Source organism: Etheostoma spectabile, unplaced genomic scaffold, assembly GCF_008692095.1.
Source record: "Etheostoma spectabile isolate EspeVRDwgs_2016 unplaced genomic scaffold, UIUC_Espe_1.0 scaffold394, whole genome shotgun sequence".
Classification (NCBI taxonomy): Eukaryota; Metazoa; Chordata; class Actinopteri; order Perciformes; family Percidae; genus Etheostoma; species Etheostoma spectabile.
The window spans coordinates 448,100-458,960 of NW_022605599.1; the positions used below are offsets into that span (position 1 = coordinate 448,100).

General features: G+C 43.8%; 1 long non-coding RNA gene across 1 annotated transcript in view; it reads left to right on the forward strand.

Moving 5' to 3' along the window:
* Positions 1 to 6: 6 nt before the first annotated feature.
* Positions 7 to 10,861, forward strand: part of LOC116686570 (uncharacterized) — a 13,413-nt gene continuing 2,558 nt past the window's right edge. The window contains exon 1 of the long non-coding RNA XR_004331297.1: positions 7 to 1,330. This is a non-coding gene — a long non-coding RNA (uncharacterized LOC116686570). The remainder of the gene's footprint in view (positions 1,331 to 10,861) is intronic.

Consider the following 10,861-nt stretch of genomic DNA (forward strand, 5'->3'; position numbering starts at 1 on the left):
GCGGTGTTAGTAGTTGGCACTTGACGCTTCCTGTAAAGGTTCATTCATACAGTTAGAAGAACTGTTCCATGATGGTAAAGAGGCGTAGTTTACTTCCTAGGCTGTGTACTTTATCTGGGTCACATAACAGTGTTGTCTCCCCCAATCTTGGAAATCATTCAAAACGTTAATTTGTTGAGACAATTAATTGTGCGGCTGAATTTGAAACATCTGAACATCTTTTGGAATTAGGACATGTTCTAAGTGTTGTACCAAAATAGATTCACTGCATCCATCGTGAACTTCTCCGTCCTCTGTTGCTCTGCCATCTTCTCTCTTCCGCTCCTCCCTTTCCTTTCTCATTTTAAAGTGGTGGTTATGTGATGCGCCTCTCTGCTCAGATCCCATTTCATCTCCGCTCACGCCACGTATCACATCGCTTCTAGGCGCAGATTGCTTCTCCAGGATCAGACTTTATGAACCACATATTTCCTACTCATGTCTGTATGTTGTCACAGAAACACAATGAGCAAATAACGTAGGCGAGAAAAAGATGTAGACAGAATGGACCTTTAACGATACTGAAAGGTTTTTAACACAGTAAAATGATATGCCCGTGTAGTTCTCTAGTTGGAAACGTTTGTACCCAAAGATAGGCTAGCGCAACATGAAGGGAAAAAAATACAATAACCAGTAAACCTTCTTCCAATATCAATGTACTATATATCACATTACTCTATATCTCCAGGCATGAAAAATCACCTCTTTATCTCATTTCTGTCCATGATATTGGACTGCTTTAGAAGTAAATCTTGAGCTGTCAAGCTCAGCTGACATTATCCTACTGAAAATAAAGAAGAAATCAGACTTTTGCTTTAGAATATTAAAATAAAAGCAACAAAATGATCAAAAATAACGCTCAGCCCCGTGTGGTAGACCGACTACGCTACCTCCTCTTGAAGAATCACCTGCAGATAAGAACCAGTGCTGTCTGAATCATAGCCTCACTACAACATGTGTAAAAGGTAGCTGGCATAGAGATGCATGTAATGTAATAACAGCTATTGTGCAGGAGCTACTAATAGCTAGGTAGCAAATATGTTTACCATTGCAAAATGCAGTGCCAAAAAGCAATGTTCAGTCGACATAAATTTGGACATTTTAGACACACGTTGGCAAGGGCACAGACAAGAATCCATAAGGATTCATAGAACTCTCTGTCCTAATGAGTGAGATGGGATGTTTTTATGGAGGATCGGTCCAGGGAGAGACAACACAGCCATCAGTGCATGTGTATTTTCCAAAGCACACTAACCCTGCTACAGCAGCAGGAAGCAGTTTGGAGTAGTTAGTCGGTCACTTCAGGGGTGTTGGAAGGGTCTCCCTCGTTCTCTATCTGCTTATTTCGGACACAATACTAAAAAAAGCACACTTAAAGAAGGAAGTTGGAGAGAAATCTAAAACAGGAAGAGCAAGAATGAGACGTGAAACGCTTCGTAGCTGATCGAGATGACGGACGTGGAGGTACGGATACTGGAACGATGAACATCCAACCTGGATCCAGCAGAGTTCTGTCAGTGAAACTTTGTGGAGGGTTAAAGTAGAGCACGATGCTGGCCTGGTTTGGTGTACCGGACACACACTCTGACACACATTCACACACGCCAATTCTGGCTGGCGGATCTCCTGTAGCTTTGGGGGACATCGAGCTGAAGTGGGCCCGAGGAAACGAATGGAGGGAAATAATTAACGGAAGAAAATATACCGCAACGTGGACAGGTGTTTCCATAAGACTGGAGAACTGGACAAATGACAAAGAAGAAGAAAATGTGAGATTAAAAGACAATAATTTTTTACAGCTATTTATCTCAGTCTCTTGACTTGTGGATAAAACTCTCCATCCGTGTCCCTTCATGAGAAAAAGAAGCACTGACCACACTTCTGCTTTCTTTTGATTGAGTTGCGTTCCCAGATTTTTATTCACTCACTTTATTTGTACGTATTTCTTAGGTCGAACTCAAACCCTGGACCTCTGCGTCGAGACCTCTATGTACATGTGCGCCTGCTCTACCCACTGAGCCAACCCGGCCACACTGAGCTCCAATTTCAAATGTAAGTGGTTATCCACCAAAAGTGACAAACCAAGAAAACCCAATTCAGTCTGTAATCTGCTCCTTTTATATCATCTGCATACTTGAGTAGCCATTGTTTCAGGTTGTTTAAGTCATGTCTAAAATTCAAATGCCTTTGTAAGCTTCAGAAATTTCTCATGTCTTAGCTGTTTGTTTTTTTTTAAACTTCTTTTTAACTTTATCTTTTGTAAAACAGAAAACGCTCTTGGCTTGCCTATGAGCTTTGATCGGCGAGCCTCGGGTTCTGATTTGTAGGGTGCTTGGACCCAGTTATAGTTCATTTCATTTAAAATTTTTATTTTAAACAGACAAGTGTATTTCACTCATATGTGTTGGTAATGGATATTTATACTGTGTTTTATTATCTCAGAGTGTGTCATAAGCGTGTCCTCAGCCGCTTCAGGTGTGCCAAGAGAACTTTGTGCCCATGATGTCTTACACACACACACACACACACACACACACGTGCATGTTTAGCCACAGCGGTAAAGCAGCCATTATAAACAGCTTCTTTTAGACTAGAGTGACATTCATCCAATACTCATAATAGCCTGACATATGCAGATTTTTAACACGACCATGCACACACAAACTGAAAGCATGGAGCTGTCCTGCTATGTTGCCTTTGTGTCCGACGTTGCCAACTTTTTTGCTCAGGATTTCAGTTTTTGCTGCACTCCTGCTTCAACACGAGCTGTCTCTCACACACAAACATCCGTCATGCCAAAGCAAGGAGCATCACAGAGAAAACGCCTGAGCTTACTCACACATGCAGCAGACAGCTGCTGGTACAGGTGGTCTACACAATGTGCAATAGTACAATCTGTGCTGGTGGACCGCTCCAGCACCACACATTTACACGAGGTGACTAAAGGGTGGGTTTGCTCGGGAGCAGATGCCTGTCAAGTCATCTTTGTCGGCAACATGCGCAGGTGCAGCTCGCGTAAATCCACCCAGAATGTGTCTTTTACATTGTGAAGTTTGGCTAAACCTCGCAGGCTGTGTTTTTGCCCACTAGGTGGCAGCAAAGCCTTATACATATGTATTGTGACAACACAGATGTGATGTACTGTACTCAGAGGGTAAAGAGCCCCTGCTGTGACATCACTGATCGAGGTCTGAGCCCGTGATAGTGATAACCTGTGGAGAGCAGTGCAGATGTGCATGTGATTGTGCATTCATCTTCATTGGTCATATTATGTTCCTTTACGTGACTGAATGTGTTGCCGAGCAATATTGCCCACATCCCTGCTTTGCGGCTGGACTTGTAGATGTTGCTAAGCGGCTTTCTGAACTTATAACCACGAACACTGGGAGCTTCAGTCAATGAAATGGATGATTATGGCAGTTTTGTGATGGAGCGTCCACGTCCACTGTAACTCATCATCTGGCTGTGTTGCTCTATATGACCCAAACTACAAACTGATAGAAAGGAACAGGGTTTGCTTTGTAAGGAACGTCCTGATAAGACGCATCTGTTCACCTGTCCCCACATCCAGTTGGATTCTTCTGCTCTCATTTTCCACTCTTTTTTTCATCAACATTGTCATGTGACCATCTTATGAAATGCTCTAGCAATTCTGACCGATGTATTGTTGTCAATACTGTTACTGTTTCTCTTGTGGTCCATGGGAGGAGCGGAGTAGTCAGAACCAGTTTGTCAAACACTGTAAAAAAAAAAAACATGTTTAGAATTGGTTTGACTTGAAATCACATGAATTCCAGCTGCATTTACTTTTTTTTAATTTCTATTTTTTGATTTCCAGAAGTACGTGGGTGAGTCTAATGTGGATACTACAAACTATCAGGTAACCAATAGAAACGTGGGATCCAGTGTCTGTTTCACACAGTTATTCAAATGTATTCAAAGTAAAAGAAATTGACCAAAAACAGAATCCAGGGTACTCCTTTGACCTCAGACCCTTTAATATGGATTTATGTGCATTAACAAGCCTCCGTCAGAACTATAGACAGCAGCTTCTATTACTGTCTGTTGTTATCCACAGACACGTTGAATGCTGCTCTTTTAATAATGCTTAGTAGCAGTTTCCCATTGTGCAAAAACTGTATTGTAGCTAAACTGAGCCTTGTATGATACACTCACCACCGCCCTTTGGTTTTGCACTGAAATAATGAACATCTGTGTGATGCAACACGATCTAAAACTCACAGCATTCTATATGCAATGTGTCAGAAAGAACCCTTCTGAGTTTAGGGCAATACATTAGCGTGTATTTAGTGTCTGGGTAAAGGCTTATTTTATGATCCGGGGCAGAGTCGCTGTTGATTTAAATAAAAAAAGATTAGTATTCCAGATGCAGGAGCTAATCAAGTAACGCCTTTGCTTACATGTGTGCTGTGTCGCCTGATTGTTAGTAGAGTATCACCATTGGACAATAAAACTATAAAAACCTTCTTTCCATGTTAAAACCTCGAGTCCACCGAGTGGAACCGGGCCCGTCAACGCAGCGAGAGTTCCAGAGATGATGATGATGATGATGATTTCAGGACACTCCTTTTCTTTCCTGCTGAATATTCAATGCTGCTGGATTACCTGTGAGCTGTCAAACACGTGGAGCTGTTACCACGATGTAGTTGTCATGTCCATGCAGCGTCTCTGGGGACAATGATGCCACACACAACGCACTGTTGTCTCTTACTCCGCAAAGCGGAAAGCCAGGACTGGGCTTTCTGTTCAAGCACCGTCGAGCAAAATGTCCTCAGTATTTAAGCTAATTAATATGTAACTGATAATTAGATTGTCAATATTACACCAGATTATAGCTGTTGTCACTGGCCTGTTTAAGATAATGTAATTATTTCTTTTGAGTGGATAATGACAGTGAAGGTAAAGGAGCTGGTGGCAATAACACTGTTAACTGACGCGGTCCTGGTGATGATGATGATGATGATGACGATTCATTATCGTGGAAGATACAAATAAAGTCAATCTGCTTGGTATACCAAGGTTTGGTCTTGTGGTTTTTTTTTTTTTCAATGTCTTCACAAATTTTAAAGATATTATTGGGCATAAATCTATTCATGTTTTTGTTTGTCAGACCTCTCCAGCTCTTCCATTTGTGATATATTGGTTGCTTGCTGAAGCAAGAGCTGGATTACACAACTAACGTGCTGTTTAATTAAGATTTGAAATGTTTATTATGGACCGAGATACTATTTTGACAGCTAGAGCATTTTCTCTAGATTATAACAATGCAAGCCTGCTGTTTGCAACATTGCAGGTTTAAAGGTTATAGAACTATAAAAAATAAATGTGGTCTTTTTTCTGTTAATTCCAGACCATTAAGGGGCCCTTTACTAATTTTAGACATCCAGTCATTACTGGAACATCTTAGTTTATCAGTAATTTATGTCATATTGCAAGAACAAAGGACACTATAGAGTTGCATTATGGGAAGTGTAGGGTCCAGGATTTTTGGAGCCTGACTTCTTATGAATCAGGATCATTAGGTACTACAGCTGACCCTTTTTCAGTCCAGTAAGTTCATCTGCTGCATCATAAATCATCTGAAGGGACACCATCTATAGATAGATAGATAGATAGATAGATAGATAGATAGATAGATAGATTTATGCTTTATTGCTTGGTCCAGCAGCAGTGTGCCATCAGTGTGTCCTTGTGTTGGTAATTTTGGGTGTCTCATATCTAGTCATGCATCCATCTCAGGTTGGTCACATGCAATATTCATAGAGATGATTACAATTTCTGTCATTCTCAGGCTAAACATGACAGGCTGTGATATGCAGTATATATTGATGTATTATGTGTTGTGTTTTTCCCTCTTTGGCCTGCGTATGTGTGTTTAGGGAGAACTCATCTGAGGTGGATTGAGTCTTCCCACACGTGCTTCTCTGGATTTGTTTGAGACCGGGACCTGAGGAGGGAGAGGCTGCATTTAAAGTACCTGTTTACCCCTCCTACTTATGCATTTGTCCTCTGATTTGTATTCTATGGGTATTGAACACAAAGTCATTCCAGCGAAAGCAATCGTCAGCTGGGCTACGCAGGGAGTCAGAGGACATTTTAGTCGACTTTACCCGTCCCGTGGGGGCCGTCTACACGCTGCACTTCATGGCTCATCTGTTTTCTCACAGCAATAATCAAAACAGTGTTCTGTCGTGTTTATTGATGTCAGGAGTTGAGCCCTGGATTAGTCCACATCATTTATTGTTTCAGACTCCTCACATCAGAGTCCCTGCAGGACTGTAGACCAGACTAGTGCTTCCAGCTGGTCTCCCAGTGCAGGCTGGTATCTTGGACACTAGAGGGCGGCAGAGCATTTGAATCTCAGTGCTTGTTTCCATATCTGGTGCTTTTAAAGTCGCCCTTCCATTTAAAAAATGTGCTCATCTTCTTGGCACTTGCAGAACACCTGTGCAGAATAATGTCTATGCAGACGTTAGAGGTCTGTGTTCAAATTTGGGCTGAAGGAGGAAAGTTCCTCTGTGCTCGTGTTCAATCCAAAGCGTGCACGTACGAGCGTGACTTTGTGACATCACAGCCAGTTTGGAAGCCAGTCGTGGGCCAACGTGCAACTTGGCAAACTTTAAACGTAGACTTGAAAAAAAACTCCTTGCATTTACCATTTAAAATGTTTGAAATTAAACACATTTGCCTATTCATTGCATTTAAAGTCTAGAGTTTTCAAAGAAGGGACGAGGAGTAGACGTGCTTTTAAGAATTTGTAAGTAGTTTAGCGAATTTAGTGTGGCGTTCAGGGCCTGAAATGAACACCCGCCCACCCGGCAAATACTGGTGAATTTTGCAATTGGCGGGTAACGCTGTCACTCAGGCAGCCAATGAGAATTGAGTGATTCAGACGTGTAACTATCAGTAAGCAGGGTACACAGTTGCATACGGGCCCTGACCAATCAGGGGCCCGCATCACTGGAAGCCATTGATTGACCCCCCCCCCACTACTGCATGTGATGACGGTGCAATGTTTATGAGTAGGCTACCATGAATAGGACAGGAAAGGATCATGGAGACACAGCAATTCCGGTTTTTCACCTTTATGATGCAAAAAAAGGGGCAGGTGGTCTATCAAGTTCCCTTCAGGCCCCGGTGGTGGATCAGTAAAATATCAAATGAATATGATATATATTAGGATTCAAAGCTGAGATTTTTGTACGTCTTAAATTGTGTCGGGAGGAGTAGTTTTTATAATATAAAGCCCTTGATTATGTTCTAGTGATAAAAAAGTGTGTGTTTTGATATTGATGGTTTTAAATAAGTCTCACTCATGTTGGTACCGGTACTAATCTGCAGATTAATCATAAATTCTTATGTGTTGTTATTGGCTGGATTGCAGCAGCCGGTCCCCCTCTTGTAAATTGTTAATTTACATCATTTAACCAGTGAGCAGGACTTTGTTCCAACCAGCTTGGACTCCTGTGACCACTTGGGGGCACAGCACTTCCACCGCTCTCAACAAAACCGCTTCCTCGAGAAAAACCACGGGAGCTCGACATCAAGGCTTCAGCTCTTGATTTCTCAGAAATATCCAAACGAGAAGTCAGATTAGCAGCATTTGGAAAAGTTTATTTGAATAATGCTCACTTATAATTGGTAAAATTAAGCCCCGTTTTACAGGCCTGGATCCATAACAGTACCCAGTAAATAGGGTGGAAAGTGTGTGTGTGTGTGTCAAAATGTCACCTACAATATCCTAGAATGATGTAATTCATGGGGGGGGGGATCAGAATATGTGTCTGAAATTCCTAGCGTGGAGCCTAAGAGCGCTTTAAATGAAAACAGGACTTATTGCGTGGAATGTGTCGGCGGTGAACGTTAAGCCGAGCAGTCGGAGTTTGGGGAATGTTCCTTTCAACTTTGGTGGAAAAAAGAAGGAACTGACACAAATGGGTTCTGGATGTTGAAAATACAGTCGAGGTGGTGTCATCTCTCCTTCATTCAAAATGCGTTGACTGCATCAGGGAGCAGGGGGATTAGTGAGGAGGTAGAACAGCAGGCCGTCTGGGAAAGAGGAGAGAAACGGGGGGGAGGCAACGGAGGGGAAAAAGGTGTTGGATGGAGAATGGTACTCTAAGCCTCGCACGCGCAGTCTGCAGCTGCAGCCTGCTGGGGAGTCTCTCGCTGAGAGGGGCCGAGCGAAGGAGAGGTGGAAGGACGGAGGGAAGGAGGGAAAAAGAGAAGAATACATCACAAATCGGAAGTGGCATCACTGGACATGCTTTGGCTCGCCTCGACATAACATCCTGATCTCTCCCCCCCCCCTCCCCGCCGCTCCCTCTGCCATCCCTGTCTTGTTTTGCCCCAGCGCTTCTTCACACTCTTACGTTGTCCATTTACCTCTACCCTAAACATCATTCCCTCCCTTAACTGTGTCATCCATTGCATATAAGTTTGCAGTACCTCATTCGGAACAATACTCCACTACCATCCCCCACCACCCCATTCCTCACTCTCCTTCCTCGCGCAGGTCCCCGGTACTACCTCTAATAATATCATATGTGTTAATGCAGTATGCCTCCACCCCCACTCACCCCTTCATCCTCGACTGGGTCCTGATGATGTATGTCTTTCTCTCCTCCCCGTCATACACTTCTCTTTCTCACTATGCTCTCTTTTTCTGTTCTGTCCAATGATCTCAGCCGTTGTGCTTGTGAATGGTGTATCTACACCCTCTTTCGCCTCCTTTCCCCCATTTCTTCACTTGTATACACTCCTCTTCCTCCCATTCCAGTGTGGACCATGTGTGAACATTGCCTCGTATCCTCACCCTCCCACTCTCGGCCGTCTACCTCTTCACCGTTTGTCTTTCCCTCTTCCTGTTTGCTGTCTTGCACGGCTCCTTTAGCGTGCAAGTAACAGTGGTCGCCTCAACCTCCCCACCCACCCCTCTTTACCTCTCTTTTCTCCTCTGTCGCTTTGGCTCCTATATCAGCCACACACACACACCCAGCACACACCACACACACAACCCCAGACACACACACACACACACACACAAACAACTCCCTTGGTGTGCATCTCTTCCCCCTCCTCTTTCTTTTGTGTTTACTGCGGGTGTGTCTATTCATGCCTGGTCGCCATTACTCCCTATTTTCCTCTCTATTCTTGCTCTCTCTCTCTCTCTTTCAAAAACCTTGGCAAGACCCTGTCTCATTATATTCTGTTATGTTGTATTGTGGATCGAATGCTGGTAACCGCTGATGTGCTGAATTTTTTGGCGAATGTGTGTGTGGTTGGGTTGTGTGTGTGTGTGGTGGGTGTGTGTGTGTGTGTGTGGGGTGTGGTGCGGTGTGTGTGTGTGGTGTGTGCGTGCATCCCACAACACATCTGACTGAACTTCTGCTCTTTTGTATTTCCAAAGTTAATGTCACTTGCCACCATCAACGTCTGAGAACCTACACGAGAACCAACACACGTACACCTATACAACACCCACACACACACCACCCACACACACACACACACACACACCACACCCACACACACACACACACACACAACAGATGAAAGCGGAACATTTTTGGTTAAACTCTCTGTGTTACACGTGGAACCTCATTACTGCACCGAAAGAAAGAACAGCAGCAGACAGAAAGACGGGGGAGAGGCTGCATGTCTTCGTCTTCAACAGCGTCAGACAGACAGCAGACAGACTGCAGACAGACGTGCAGACAGACAGCAGACAGACAGCAGACAGCAGACGTGGAGACAGACAGACAGACAGACATGCAGACAGACAGCAGACAGACAGCAGACGTGCAGACAGACATGCAGACGTGCAGACAGACAGACAGACAGACAGACGTGGAGACAGACATGCAGACAGACAGCAGACAGCAGACGTGCAGACAGACGTGCAGACAGACAGACGGGCAGACAGACGTGGAGACAGACGGGCTCGCAGACACACTCCCACTCCAACCCAGGAATAACACCAGACACCCTTTAAGCCTCTCTCTGTGAACCAATCTCACTTCTTTGGATTCAGATTGATTTTGTCAAGGTCATTTTTGTTCTAGTTTGGTAAACTGTGACACCATGAGGCTGGGGCCTGCCACTCAACATACGATGAAACTATTCTTAACTGAAAATACATTTTTGGGTCAACACCCCCTGACATTTTGATGATGCAGGTCAAACCCCAAAACCCCACAGATTAACTTTTCAAATGAACAAACCTGGGATTTCCAAAGTTGCGCAATAAATCCTAGAGGTTGTTAAATTTGGTTGACAGACAAATTAATCTTTAATTAACCCTGAAAATTGTAAGGCCCCCTATCTTCCAAGGCATGCTGATTAGACGGATAGATAAACCCATTAGAGCTGACCTTGATTTAGCAATTGAACATATTTAATCGTATTTTTGTTTAATTCCATAAATGATACATATATACAAACATAATACCTTTAGCTCATGATCTATTATCCTATCTCAGCGTTCACATACTTTTCAGAGTATTTCTGGACTCCAGTAGAAAATCAAGCGGAATGTCCCAACTCATTGACGCAGATCCACGTGCCACCTTTCCTCCCCTCTGCAACGTGTATCGAACGCACCCAATGCGCAATGGGGCGGTGTAATTAAGTCGTCTCGCGCACACCTGTTCGCTAGTACCAGCTGCACCGTGCGCACCGTGCTCCCCCTCCCCTCCCCTCCGTACTCGTATCACATTTAGAAGATACGGTGTTACGGTGCTGCTCCGAGTGTGTGTGTGTGTGTGTGTGTGTGTGTGTGTGTGTGTGTGTGTGTGTGTGT